General features: G+C 31.3%; 1 protein-coding gene and 1 pseudogene across 2 annotated transcripts in view; one reads left to right on the top strand and one right to left on the bottom strand.

Moving 5' to 3' along the window:
• LOC145303554 (uncharacterized) overlaps nt 1–14,900 on the bottom strand; it is a 322,732-nt gene that overhangs the window by 240,897 nt on the left and 66,935 nt on the right. The gene's annotated exons all lie outside the window — the stretch shown is intronic.
• On the top strand, nt 8,758–8,891 carry LOC145240546 (U2 spliceosomal RNA; annotated as a pseudogene).

The following is a 14,900-nucleotide window of genomic DNA, read 5'->3' on the forward strand; positions in this document are numbered from 1 at the left end:
AGAGACAGACCGACAGACAGAGACAGAGAGAAAAGAAGACAGGAAGGATGAAAGAAAAAAAGAGATAGTTAGATAGATATATTATTATAGAAAGATAGATGATTATTTCGGTTGTTTTGTTTTATGGCATATCTAATGTGATATTTCGAGTTATGTAATGTTGAATCCAGCAATTTTGGAGAGAGAAAAATGTTATGCTTCAAGTTTTTTATATTTTCAAATATTTATTCATGGAGTTTGGTTTGGTTTGGTTGTTTTATGGCGGTAAACTTTTGTATTTGTTTTTCACTTTCCAGAACATGATCGAGTTTTGCAAAGGAAAAGGAGAAGAAAACAAACACTAACACCAATGTTTGGTTACATTTTCAGTCAGGAAACCGGTAACATGAGACAGACTGATATGGTAACACTAACGAAAAAACACATAGATAAAAAGAAAGAAAGAACAGTGTGTGAGGAATAGAAAGAAAGGAAGAAAGAAAGCAAATTTTTGTAATTGATAAATAGAAAATAGATAGATAGATACACCGACAGGCCGACAAATGAGTTTATGCTCTGGCTATATCTCTTGTTCCAAACATATTTCAAGGCCATTTGGTGGTTGCTCATTCTTCTCATTTGGTAACTCTCCAAACGATTCATTCACAAATTTATCCCACTCATCTTGATGATGTGTAAAGACTCTTTGACTCATAAAAATCCAAAGATTCTCGCCACCAATTCTATCAATTTCCATTTAATACCAAAAGTACTTCAAGCAAATTTGGAGAAAGTCCAAAAAAAAAGTAGAAAATTAATTTTACTTACAGTTAAATATCAGGGTGTTTTTTTTTTCCTGATCTACATCAATGATCTCCCAAATCACACCCTAAGATCATTTGTAGACATTTAAGCTGACGTCACCACCATCTATGGCAATACTTCAAAGGCTGTAAATGACCAAGTTCTCTCTGATTCTCTTTCCTCTAATCTTGATCACATGGTGCAATAGGGAAAGAGGTGGCTGGTTAATTTTAATGCATATAAAATCAAACTTCTATCTTTACATCATCAACGCTTTGATCCCCATCTGATATCAATCAAAATGAATGGCTCCCGTCTTGGGGTGGCTCTATATTTTGACAAGTTTCTGGGACCTTTACTCCTGATCTGAGATGGAACACAATCAAATCTGTTGCCAAGGCTGCTGGAAAAATAGTGAGACCGTTCTACTGCTCCAGTAGATATCTCACTGCTGATGCAATTCTCTACCTGTATAAGAGCCAAGTATATCCAAGGATGGAGTACTCTTGCCACATTTGGACAGGAGCTGCTAGAAGCAGCTTATCCTGCCTTGACAGAGTTCAAAATAGACTTCATTGCCTAGTGGGGATGCCCTTTTCTCTTCCCTGCAGCCTCTTTCCCACAGAAGAGACTTTGCGAGTCTGTCTCTGCTTTATCGTTATTTTCATGGCAAATGCTCATCTGAGCTCCAATCTATGCCCCCCCCAACCCGAATTTCATGAAAAACACTCGTCTAGTTGAAACCACTATCAATAATTTCTCCCACTCTTTATCTTTGCCTAAACCTAAATGTAGATTCCATGAAAAAAGCTTCTTTCTAAGAATTGCATGACTGTGGAACTTTGTTCCATTTTCCTGCTTTCCAACTAATTACAATATGGTCGTCTTCAAGTCTAACATGAACAAATTCTTGATGAGCATTCCCCTTATGTAATTCAATTTACCAAATTTCCACTACTAATGATTACTACATGTTCCCCTTGACCACTGTACACTCATTGACCCTTATCCTCGAGTGGCTTCCGGGCCTTGAAAAGTGGTGACTCCTTTGAAAAAAAATTACAAAAAAAAAAAAAGGTCAGTTTCTTTTATTTTTTCGAACAGGATTTCATTTTATGTGCTGTTCCACTTTCCAAACTTTGAGTCGTGTTAGCAAAATAGCAGCACGTTTTTTTTTAGCAATAGACTATGATCGGACTTCTAGACCTCTTACTTTATTATTATTTTTTTATTCCTACAAATTTTTAAAACTTTAATACCAATTTTGACTCCTTCACCTTTATTGTTTTGAGCTCAAATTATGTTAAAGTGTTTTACCCATGTTCAAGTAGCAAAGTCTGCTCTGAAAACTTTGACCTCTTAGCAGCCAAATTTTCGCCCCAGAAATAAATCCAATGTAATTTTTTGATTCAATTTAAATTTAATTTTTACACCTTACTTTGTAAAATTTATAAAAGTGCACTTTGAAGATAAATAAATTTCAAATTGAATTTTGAACCTTATAAAAAATAATAAAAACATTGAACCTTATAAAAAATAATAAAAACATTTTGTTTAACAATTTTCATGCCTTGGATGAAATGCTTTTCTAACTTTATATATATATATATATATATATATATATATATATATATATATATATATATATATATATATATATATATGTATGTATATATATATATATGTATATATATATGTATATATATATATATATATATATATATATATATATATATATATATAAAACTTTCGACCCAAACCGATGAAAAACCTTACCCTATCTCTGAATACCCTTTATGTAAAATTTCAAATATTTAGACCAGAAATTATCTGAGTAATTTGGTAGAGACCGCAGAGGTCAATTTTTTTTAACTTTGATCCCTTTTTTGACCCCTTAACATTTATTCTTTTTGGGCCTATATCAAGTTATTAAGTTAGATCCATATCCAAGGAACCTATATCGCAAATTTCACATGTTTAGACCCAAAATTGTAGGAGGAGTTTGGTAGAGTTCTCAAAGGTCAAATCGTTGAATTTTGACCCCTTAACAGCCAAATTTCTGTTCGAAAACCAATCACATCAATTTTCCCAAATCTCAGTACCCTGTATATCAAATTTCAAATCTGTAGGCTTAAAATTGACAGAGTTATTGTGTAGGGAAATGTACACAGACACACAGACACTTTCACTTTTACATGTATATAAATATATATACATATATACATCTATATATCTATAAAAGTGAATATATATATATATATATATATATATATATATATATATAGCGTGAGATAGAGAGAGAGAGAGAGAGAGAGAGAGAAAGAGATAGAGAAAGAGAGAGAGAGAGAGAGAGAGAGAGAGAGAAGGAAAGATATGTGTCACGTGTTCAGCTAATCATAAATTACAGTTAATTCGAACAATTAAAACAGAATTTGTTTTCAAACATAACTCAATCCCAAGACTAAACTATATTCTAATATGTATTTTATATTATACTAGCAGGGCTACCCGGCGTTGCTCGGGACCGTATAAACAATGAAAAAACAAAAGCAGATATTGAACATATGTTTGATTCTTAGGGGAGAGGAATCTTTCATCTCTATGTATTATTTGTTTTATCTACCCTAGGACTGATATTGTTCATGTTTTATCCCTAGCATAGGTAATTTACAGCATGTATATGAAATTGTTTTACCTTAGGGAGAAGAGAACAGGTAATATACAACATAATGTGTCTATATTACATCCCTGGCAACGCCTAGAAACCAGCTAGAACATGTATTTCAGTCAATCTTTATTATATCCTGGGCTATGCCGGGAAACCAGCTAATCTCTTTTTAGTGACTTGACCACCAAAATACCTCCCTAAGTGTGTCCTTTCTTTTGAACTTATTAGATATAGGTATCTAGAAATGTGTGTGAAATTTTGTTGAATGCATTGTTCACTATGATTTTCTTATTGTTCTACACAATATCAACTGTAGCGAAATAACACAGTAAACTTAGTGTAGTGTTAGAATAAAGAGCAAAGGAAAAAATTAGAATCATATTTTGTAATTGCAAATCTAAATTTGCTAGCATGTACCAGTATTGGCCAGGTTGTGGAAATTTGGAACTTATAACATATGTAGTGGCCTTTTCCTAGATACCTATTGCTAAAAATTATACTTTCATTTTGTTAGAAAAATCTCTCTTCAGATGCCCTGCATCATTCAAAATAAAAACAAATATTTTTATAATTGTTTCAGTATATTGCTACACAATGTGAAAGTTTTTAACGTTTGTAAAAAAAATCATGAATGTGCTTATATTGCAAAAAAGAAAATATCAGTGCACAGTATTGAAAGTGTTTGAGATTCAAAAGTCTGTAACATTTCTACTAACTTCATAAGATGTCATGTGAGAAACTGAATTGAATATCAAGACATTATCTGAAGCGTTTTTATTTTGGTGTAACATATGTGTTTACAGTGAACCTTAACTTTTAATAAACAGATTGGTATGCAATGACATAGGCTAAGAATCTTTAAAATATATATAAATTGGAAAAATGTGTGAACAAATGAAAAAAAAATGATCCGCTCCACTTGATGACATCAAGCACAGTAATATTTTAGTGAAGAAAATATGAAATTGATGTTCAGTGATTAGTTTGGATGAATGAGAAAATGTAATTGTTTGATGCATAAAAATAACTCAGTTGCTGTATTTGATATTAAGCAGCAAAATATAGTGATTTGAATATTTGGGAAAACATCAAACCAGATTATGTAAAAAGAAAAAAAAAAGATGAAATTAGAAAATATATATTTTATGTTTATGAGTTCTGCCAATCAAAATTTTGTGGCAGAAATTGGGTGATTACCATGCAATTTTATTTTGGTAAAATTCTTAAATTATTAGAATGTTTATTATAATTTCTAATTAGTGACTTGTTATAATCAAAATCCGCCCTAAAGAGTGTCCTTTCTTTTATTAGGTATCAGAGTAGGTATCAAGATTTCTACTTCTATACAAATGTGATATTTCAGATCTGTACATAAAAGATTTGTTGAATATATAGGTTGAGAATTGTTCTGTGTCGCTCTCTCTCACACACACACGCATTCTCACTTTTATAGATATAATAGATAGATTACTCTAGATATATTTCCATATGTCTGAATACCCTATATACAAATTTTTAAATCTGTAGATAAAAAAATTTGTTGAGTATATAGGTTGAAAATTGTTCTCTCTCTCTCTCTCACACACACATTCTCAATTTTAGAGATATAATAGATAGATTATGCTAGATATATTTCCATATGTCTGAATACCCTATATACAAATTTTCTAATCTGTAGATCAAATATTTGTTGAATATATAGGTTGAAAATTGTTCTTACTCTCTCTCTCTCTCTCTCTCTCTCGCTACCTCACACACACATTCTAACTTTTATAGATATAATAGATAGATTATGCTAGATATATTTCCATATGTGTGAATACCCTATATACAAATTTTCTAATTTGTAGATAAAAAATTTGTAGAGTGCATAGGTTGAGAATTGTTCTCTCTATCTCTCACACACACACATTCTAACTTTTAAAGATATAATAGATTATGCTAGATATATTTCGATATTTCTGAATACCCTATATATAAAAATTTGTTGAATGTATAGGTTGAGAACTGTTCTCTTTCTCTCTCTCTCTCTCTCTCGCTCACACACACACACATTCTCACTTTTATAGATATAATAGAAAGATTATCCTAGATATATTTCTATTTGTATGAATACTCTATATACAAATTTTAAAATCTGTAGATAAAGAATTTGTTGAGTATATGGGTTGAGAATTGTTCTCTCTCTCTCTCTCACACACACACACACACATTCTCACTTTTATAGATATAATAGATTATGCTAGATATATTTCCATATGTCTGAATACCCTATATACAAAGTTTCAAATCTGTAGATAAAAAATTTGTTGAGTATATAGGTTGAGAATTGTTCTCTCTCTCTCTATCACACACATTCTCACTTTTATAGATATAATAGACAGATTATGCCAGATATATTGAAATATGTCTGAATGCCCAATATACAAATTTTGAAATCTGTAGATAAAAAATTTGTTGTATACATAGGTTGACAATTGTCCTCTCTCTCACACACACACACATTCTCACTTTTATACATATAATAGATAGATTATGCTAGATATATTTCTATATGTCTGAACACCCTATATACAAATGTTCAAATCTGTGGATAAAAAATTTGTTGAATGTATAGGTTGAGAATTTTTATCTCTCTCTTTTTCTCTCTCTCTCTCTCGCAATCTCACACACACGCATTCTCACTTTTATAGATAAAATAGATAGATTATGCTAGATATATTTCCATATGTCTGAATACCCTATATACAAAGTTTCAAATCTGTAGATAAAAAATTTGTTGAATATATAGGTTTAGAATTGTTCTCTCTCTCTCTCTCACACACACATTCTAACTTTTGTAGTTATAATAGATAGATTATGCTAGATATATTTCCATATGTCTGAATACCCTATATACAAATTTTCTAAACTGTAGGTAAAAAATTTGTTGAGTATGTAGGTTAAGAATTGTTCTCTCTCTCTCTCACACACACACACACACACAAGTTCTCACTTTTATAGATATAATAGATAGATTATGCTAGATATATTTCTATATGTCTGCCTACCCTATATACAAATTTCCAAATCTGTGCCCAAAAATGTGTGGAATATATAGGTTGAGAATTGTTCTCTCTCTCTCTCTCTCTCTCACACATATTCTCACTTTTATAGGTTATATAGGTTGAGAATTTTTTGCTCTTTCCATCACTCACATTCACACTTTTATAGATATAATACATAGATTATGCCAGATATATTTACATATGTCTGAATACCCAATATACACATTTTCAAATCTGTAGATAAAAAATTAGTTGAATATATAGGTTGAGAATTGTTCTCTCTCTCTCTCTTTCTCTCTCTCTCACACACACATTCTCACATTTATAGATATAATAGATAGATTATGCTAGATATATTTCCATACGTCTGAATACCCTATATCCAAATTTTCTAATATGTAGATAAAAAATTTGTTGAATATATAGGGTGAGAATTTTCCTTCCTCTCTTTCTCTCTCTCTTTCTCACACACACACAAGCTGAAAATTGTTCTCTCTCTCTCTCTGACTCTCTCTCTCTCTCTCTCTCACACACACACATGGTCATTTTATAGATATAATAGATAGGTTATGCTAGATATATTTCTATATGTCTGAATACCCTATATACAAATTTTTAAATCTGTAGATAAAAAATTTGTTGAGTATATAGGTTGAGAATTGTTCTTTCTCTCTCTCTCACACACACATTCTCACTTTTATAGATATAATAGATTATGCTAGATATATTTCCAAATGTCTGAATACCCTATATACAAATTTTCAAATCTGTAAAGATAGAATTTGTTGAATATATAGGTTGAGAATTGTTCTCTCTCTCTCTCTTCTCTCTCTCTCTTTCACACACATTCTCACTTTTCTAGATATAATAGATAGATTATGCTAGATATATTTCCATATGTCTGAATACCCTATATACAAATTTTCTAATCGGTAGATAAAAAATTTGTTGAATATATAGGGTGAGAATTGTACTTACTCTCTCTCTCTCTCTCTCTCTCACGCACACATTCTCACTTTTATGGATATAATAGATAGATTATGCTGGATATATTTCCATATGTCTGAATACCCTATATACAAATGGTCAAATCTGTAGATAACAAATTTATTGAATAGATAGGTTGAGAATTGTTCTCTCTCTCTCTCTCTCGCAACCTTACACACACAACCACATGCAAACATTCTGACTTTTATAGATATAATAGATCGATTATGCTAGATATATTTCCATATGTCTGAATACCCAATATACAAATTTTCAAATCTGTAGGTAAAAAATTTGTTGAATATATAGGTTGAGAATTGTTCTCTCTCTCTCACACACTCACATTCTCACTTTTATAGATATAATGTATAGATTATGCTAGATATATTTCTATATGTCTGAATACCCTATATACAAATGTTCAAATCCGTAGATAAAAATACGTTGAGTATATAGGTTGAGAATTGTTCTCTCTCTCTCTTACGCACACACACACACACACACACACACACATTTTCACTTTTATAGATATAATAGATAGATTATGCTAGATATATTTCCATATGTCTGAATACCCTATATACAAATTTTCAAATCTGTAGATAAAAAATGTATTGAATATATAGGTTGAGAATTGTTGTCTCTCTCTCTCTCTCTCTCTCTCTCTCTCTGGCTACCTCACACACACACACATTTTCACTTTTATAGATATAATAGATAGATTATGCTAGATATATTTCCATATGTCTGAATACCCTATATACAAACTTTCAAATCTGTAGATAAAAAATTTGTTGAGTATATAGGTTGAGAATTGTTCTCTCTCTCTCACACGAAACTGTGCGCTCGGCTTCTTCCCCCCCTTCCCACCCCAAATGCTTGGGAAACTGTGCACTGTTTTTGTTGGTTTTCAAGCTGCCTCTTCCCCCCCCCCACACACACACACAGTTTAACAGTAGTAGGAGGTCAAGAGAAAGAGGGTGAGAGAGAGAGAAGAGTAAGTTGGTGAGAGAGAGAGAAAAGAGAAAGAGGGTGTTGGTTTTATATTTTTATTATCGTCTAATATTTTGAAAGCTGAATTTCTAATAAAATGTGCATCTATAGGAGATAATGCCTGGGAATGTGTTCCCCCCCCCCACAGTTTAACAGTGGTGTGACGTCAAGAGAAAGAGGGTGAGAGAGAGGGAAGAGTAAGTGGGTGAGAGAGAGAAAGAGAGAGAAAAAAAAGAAAGACGGTGTTGGTTTTGTGAAAAAAGTTGTTATTTACAATTGTTCGCATTCTTGGCCTTTTGGTCAAGATCAAAGTGTAGTATCTGTTCTTCAGATGCTGCACTTCTATTTCTTGTTCTCTTTCGGTGGAGGAGAAATCCTCCACGACTGAGACAATTTTTATTTTTGTACCTTTTCTCCACGTTAAAAAACGACTCTGGTGTCTAACTGTCGCGTGGGGAGGCATAATAAATAGGTACAATTGTTCGCCATTAGTGGATGTTGACGTCACGTCACGTGACATGACTAAGCGTTTTTTTTTTTTAGTATGAATAACATTTTTTGTTTTAATTATAAAGTCTACACTTAATTTTATAGAAAATGATGTATATATAATAAAAAAAAAAAATTACTGGTTTTGTTGGATTCAAGTGGATCCCCCCCCCTCCAGTTTAAGAGATAGCAGGTCACGTGGTAATATACAAAATGGCTAGCGTAAATATAAAGATCGGTTTTTTTATCGACGAATATTTTGAAAGCTGAATTTTTTTTTATTCCTGTACATTTTTTCCTGATATTTTTCGTTAAAACTCTTGTATAAATACTATTTTTAACCAGTTAAATACGTTGGAGACATTGTCATGGAGTTTAATAATCTCTAGAACAAAGCAGAAGAGAAATTACAAAAGTATCGGTAAAACAAAGTGTTTGTTTACATTTGTTCGCCATTACTGGATGTTGACGTCACGTCACGTGACATGACTAAGCGTTTTTGGATTATGTAATATTAACATTAAAATGACAGGTTTTTTGGGGGGCCCCCCTAGGAGAGAAATGATCAGTTCACCCCCTTTTAATGGTCCGTTTGGTGTGGAATTTCGATATTTGTCATGCGGGTGATCAAGGTTCAATATGATACATAATTTGTCAACTTTGGTTGTGTCTGTCAAAAGTTTGAGCTGACGTCACGTCACGTGACACGTATTGAATAACGTTAAAATGACAGGTTTTTTGGGGGGCCCCCCTAGGAGAAAAACGATCAGTTGACCCCTTTCTACTGGTCCGTTTGACGTGAAATTTCGATATTTGTCATCCGGGTGATCAAGGTGCAATATGATACCAAATTTGTCAACTCTGGTTCCGTCTTTCAAAAGTTTTAGCGTTACAAACAAACATACATACATACATACATACATACACACCGATTTTTGCCTTTTATATATATAGAAGACTAGCAGGGCTACCCGGCGTTGCTCGGGACCGTATAAACAATGAAAAAACAAAAGCAGATATTGAACATATGTTTGATTCTTAGGGGAGAGGAATCTTTCATCTCTATGTATTATTTGTTTTATCTACCCTAGGACTGATATTGTTCATGTTTTATCCCTAGCATAGGTAATTTACAGCATGTATATGAAATTGTTTTACCTTAGGGAGAAGAGAACAGGTAATATACAACATAATGTGTCTATATTACATCCCTGGCAACGCCTAGAAACCAGCTAGAACATGTATTTCAGTCAATCTTTATTATATCCTGGGCTATGCCGGGAAACCAGCTAATCTCTTTTTAGTGACTTGACCACCAAAATACCTCCCTAAGTGTGTCCTTTCTTTTGAACTTATTAGATATAGGTATCTAGAAATGTGTGTGAAATTTTGTTGAATGCATTGTTCACTATGATTTTCTTATTGTTCTACACAATATCAACTGTAGCGAAATAACACAGTAAACTTAGTGTAGTGTTAGAATAAAGAGCAAAGGAAAAAATTAGAATCATATTTTGTAATTGCAAATCTAAATTTGCTAGCATGTACCAGTATTTGCCAGGTTGTGGAAATTTGGAACTTATAACATATGTAGTGGCCTTTTCCTAGATACCTATTGCTAAAAATTATACTTTCATTTTGTTAGAAAAATCTCTCTTCAGATGCCCTGCATCATTCAAAATAAAAACAAATATTTTTATAATTGTTTCAGTATATTGCTACACAATGTGAAAGTTTTTAACGTTTGTAAAAAAAATCATGAATGTGCTTATATTGCAAAAAAGAAAATATCAGTGCACAGTATTGAAAGTGTTTGAGATTCAAAAGTCTGTAACATTTCTACTAACTTCATAAGATGTCATGTGAGAAACTGAATTGAATATCAAGACATTATCTGAAGCGTTTTTATTTTGGTGTAACATATGTGTTTACAGTGAACCTTAACTTTTAATAAACAGATTGGTATGCAATGACATAGGCTAAGAATCTTTAAAATATATATAAATTGGAAAAATGTGTGAACAAATGAAATAAAAATGATCCGCTCCACTTGATGACATCAAGCACAGTAATATTTTAGTGAAGAAAATATGAAATTGATGTTCAGTGATTAGTTTGGATGAATGAGAAAATGTAATTGTTTGATGCATAAAAATAACTCAGTTGCTGTATTTGATATTAAGCAGCAAAATATAGTGATTTGAATATTTGGGAAAACATCAAACCAGATTATGTAAAAAGAAAAAAAAAAGATGAAATTAGAAAATATATATTTTATGTTTATGAGTTCTGCCAATCAAAATTTTGTGGCAGAAATTGGGTGATTACCATGCAATTTTATTTTGGTAAAATTCTTAAATTATTAGAATGTTTATTATAATTTCTAATTAGTGACTTGTTATAATCAAAATCCGCCCTAAAGAGTGTCCTTTCTTTTATTAGGTATCAGAGTAGGTATCAAGATTTCTACTTCTATACAAATGTGATATTTCAGATCTGTACATAAAAAATTTGTTGAATATATAGGTTGAGAATTGTTCTGTGTCGCTCTCTCTCACACACACACGCATTCTCACTTTTATAGATATAATAGATAGATTACTCTAGATATATTTCCATATGTCTGAATACCCTATATACAAATTTTCAAATCTGTAGATAAAAAAATTTGTTGAGTATATAGGTTGAAAATTGTTCTCTCTCTCTCACACACACATTCTCAATTTTAGAGATATAATAGATAGATTATGCTAGATATATTTCCATATGTCTGAATACCCTATATACAAATTTTCTAATCTGTAGATCAAATATTTGTTGAATATATAGGTTGAAAATTGTTCTTACTCTCTCTCTCTCTCTCTCTGGCTACCTCACACACACATTCTAACTTTTATAGATATAATAGATAGATTATGCTAGATATATTTCCATATGTGTGAATACCCTATATACAAATTTTCTAATTTGTAGATAAAAAATTTGTAGAGTGCATAGGTTGAGAATTGTTCTCTCTATCTCTCACACACACACATTCTAACTTTTAAAGATATAATAGATTATGCTAGATATATTTCGATATTTCTGAATACCCTATATATAAAAATTTGTTGAATGTATAGGTTGAGAACTGTTCTCTCTCTCTCTCTCTCTCTCTCTCTCTCGCTCACACACACACACATTCTCACTTTTATAGATATAATAGAAAGATTATCCTAGATATATTTCTATTTGTATGAATACTCTATATACACATTTTAAAATCTGTAGATAAAGAATTTGTTGAGTATATGGGTTGAGAATTGTTCTCTCTCTCTCTCTCTCTCTCTCTCTCACACACACACACACATTCTCACTTTTATAGATATAATAGATTATGCTAGATATATTTCCATATGTCTGAATACCCTATATACAAATTTTCAAATCTGTAGATAAAAAATTTGTTGAGTATATAGGTTGAGAATTGTTCTCTCTCTCTCTATCACACACATTCTCACTTTTATAGATATAATAGACAGATTATGCCAGATATATTAAAATATGTCTGAATGCCCAATATACAAATTTTGAAATCTGTAGATAAAAAATTTGTTGTATACATAGGTTGACAATTGTCCTCTCTCTCACACACACACACATTCTCACTTTTATACATATAATAGATAGATTATGCTAGATATATTTCTATATGTCTGAACACCCTATATACAAATGTTCAAATCTGTGGATAAAAAATTTGTTGAATGTATAGGTTGAGAATTTTTATCTCTCTCTTTTTCTCTCTCTCTCTCTCGCTATCTCACACACACGCATTCTCACTTTTATAGATAAAATAGATAGATTATGCTAGATATATTTCCATATGTCTGAATACCCTATATACAAAGTTTCAAATCTGTAGATAAAAAATTTGTTGAATATATAGGTTTAGAATTGTTCTCTCTCTCTCTCACACACACATTCTAACTTTTGTAGTTATAATAGATAGATTATGCTAGATATATTTCCATATGTCTGAATACCCTATATACAAATTTTCTAAACTGTAGGTAAAAAATTTGTTGAGTATGTAGGTTAAGAATTGTTCTCTCTCTCTCTCACACACACACACACATACAAGTTCTCACTTTTATAGATATAATAGATAGATTATGCTAGATATATTTCTATATGTCTGCCTACCCTATATACAAATTTCCAAATCTGTGCCCAAAAATGTGTGGAATATATAGGTTGAGAATTGTTCTCTCTCTCTCTCTCTCACACATATTCTCACTTTTATAGGTTATATAGGTTGAGAATTTTTTGCTCTTTCCATCACTCACATTCACACTTTTATAGATATAATACATAGATTATGCCAGATATATTTACATATGTCTGAATACCCAATATACACATTTTCAAATCTGTAGATAAAAAATTAGTTGAATATATAGGTTGAGAATTGTTCTCTCTCTCTCTCTTTCTCTCTCTCTCACACACACATTCTCACTTTTATAGATATAATAGATAGATTATGCTAGATATATTTCCATACGTCTGAATACCCTATATCCAAATTTTCTAATATGTAGATAAAAAATTTGTTGAATATATAGGGTGAGAATTTTCCTTCCTCTCTTTCTCTCTCTCTCTTTCTCACACACACACAAGCTGAAAATTGTTCTCTCTCTCTCTCTGACTCTCTCTCTCTCTCTCTCACACACACACATGGTCATTTTATAGATATAATAGATAGGTTATGCTAGATATATTTCTATATGTCTGAATACCCTATATACAAATTTTTAAATCTGTAGATAAAAAATTTGTTGAGTATATAGGTTGAGAATTGTTCTTTCTCTCTCTCTCACACACACATTCTCACTTTTATAGATATAATAGATTATGCTAGATATATTTCCAAATGTCTGAATACCCTATATACAAATTTTCAAATCTGTAAAGATAGAATTTGTTGAATATATAGGTTGAGAATTGTTCTCTCTCTCTCTCTTTCACACACATTCTCACTTTTATAGATATAATAGATAGATTATGCTAGATATATTTCCTTATGTCTGAATACCCTATATACAAATTATCAAATCTGTAGATACAAAATTTGTTGAGTATATAGGTTGAGAATTGTTCTCTCTCTCTCTCTCTCACTCACTCACTCACTCACTCACTCACACACACACACACACATTCTACCTTTTATAGATATAATAGATTATGCTAGATATATTTCCATATGTCTGAATACCCTGTATACAAATTTTCAGATCTGTACATAAAAATTAGTTGAATATATAGGTTGAGAATTGTTCTCTCTCTCTCTCTTCTCTCTCTCTCTTTCACACACATTCTCACTTTTCTAGATATAATAGATAGATTATGCTAGATATATTTCCATATGTCTGAATACCCTATATACAAATTTTCTAATCGGTAGATAAAAAATATGTTGAATATATAGGGTGAGAATTGTACTTACTCTCTCTCTCTCTCTCTCTCTCTCTCTCTCTCACGCACACATTCTCACTTTTATGGATATAATAGATAGATTATGCTGGATATATTTCCATATGTCTGAATACCCTATATACAAATGGTCAAATCTGTAGATAACAAATTTATTGAATAGATAGGTTGAGAATTGTTCTCTCTCTCTCTCTCTCGCAACCTTACACACACAACCACACGCAAACATTCTGACTTTTATAGATATAATAGATCGATTATGCTAGATATATTTCCATATGTCTGAATACCCAATATACAAATTTTCAAATCTGTAGGTAAAAAATTTGTTGAATATATAGGTTGAGAATTGTTCTCTCTCTCTCACACACTCACATTCTCACTTTTATAGATATAATGTATAGATTATGCTAGATATATTTCTATATGTCTGAATACCCTATATACAAAGTTTAAAATCC

Source organism: Euprymna scolopes, chromosome 19 (assembly GCF_053919585.1).
Source record: "Euprymna scolopes isolate OS-2025 chromosome 19, ASM5391958v1, whole genome shotgun sequence".
Classification (NCBI taxonomy): Eukaryota; Metazoa; Mollusca; class Cephalopoda; order Sepiida; family Sepiolidae; genus Euprymna; species Euprymna scolopes.